Source organism: Solea senegalensis, linkage group LG8 (assembly GCF_019176455.1).
Source record: "Solea senegalensis isolate Sse05_10M linkage group LG8, IFAPA_SoseM_1, whole genome shotgun sequence".
Classification (NCBI taxonomy): Eukaryota; Metazoa; Chordata; class Actinopteri; order Pleuronectiformes; family Soleidae; genus Solea; species Solea senegalensis.
Window position 1 is genome coordinate 12,028,699 of NC_058028.1, and position 1,346 is coordinate 12,030,044.

The following is a 1,346-nucleotide window of genomic DNA, read 5'->3' on the forward strand; positions in this document are numbered from 1 at the left end:
GAAAAAAATAGAAAGAAAAAAAAAGACTGTTAGTTTTATATCAATGGCCATTTTGGTTTGTAGTTCTCCCCTCCCTCCCTCCCTCCTCCTCCCCCCTGCCTCCCCCGCTCCCGTCCAGTCCCAGTAGAATTCTGACAGTACAGCAGGAACCGTGTTGCTACAGTATATAAACTGCCGTGAGGACTGCCACTTCCCGACCAACACTGCTACGTCTTCAGCTCTGTGTGTTCAATGTTTTAGACTGTTATTATATTGTGTACATGGATTTAAAAAAAAACAAAACAGAAGAAGAAAAAAAGAGAAAATATTAAAGGAATAGTTCAGCCTTTTTTTGAAGTGTGGTTTTAAGAGCGACTGACACATGTGCCACTTTTTCCACTACATGGTCCCGCCACGCCTCGAGTCAGCACGTTTTGAGGATTTTGAAGTCTTTTTAGCTGATCCACAGTTCAGCGTTGTTCAGTTTGATGGTTGTGTCAGACGTCGCGCTCATGACTCTTCCAGTGACGGCGCTCTCTGACCAATCAGTGGCCGGCAGTCTGACGGCGTCACACATAGTGTCGGCTCAGCTCGCTCGGAACCTCGCCAGGGCAGGTACTAGAAAAAAGTGCCAGGTACCAGGTACTATTGCTAATGGAAAAGCAAAATAACCGTGCCGAGTGGAGTCGAGTCGTACCGGGACCATGTAGTGGAAAAGCGGCAATAGTCGTTGCTGACTGTGCTGTGGAGAACAAGACAGATGCTCTTTCAGTGAAAATCAGCTTAAATTTCATTAAGTCAGACAGAAAAATAAGGTTGTTTTTTTATTACCTTGACAAAGGCATCTGCTCTGAAATAAGAAAAATCACCACTGGATCAGGGATCAGAGAGGCCATCGAGAACCATGTTGATGGTTGACAGATGAGAAATCTTTACTTCTACTACCTGGGATGCAACAGGATGTCAGACAGCAGGGGGCGTCGTCCTCCCCTCCTGTCTGACAAACCTGAATAAAACAGGAAGCAAGACACGTCACATGTAACGTCACGTGACCTTTCTGAGGAAGAACACAGGAAGTGGTTGAACCATGTCAAGGTAGACCAAACAAACTTATTCTGTTTCTGTCTGACTGAATGAACCTGAAGCTCTGTGATGTCACCAGAGTCTGAATCCACAGAGAAAAGCAGTGATTTCACACGCGGCACACAGAAGTTGCTGGTGTGACTCTGGCAGTCATTTGTAAGTTCTAGTGTATTCTTATGTGACTTTGTTGATTGGAAGCCTTTGTTCAGATTTACCTCAGTGACACAAACTTACCAAATGAAGCAGCAGTAGAACACCAGCCTCCTGTGTTGCCACAAGCTCAA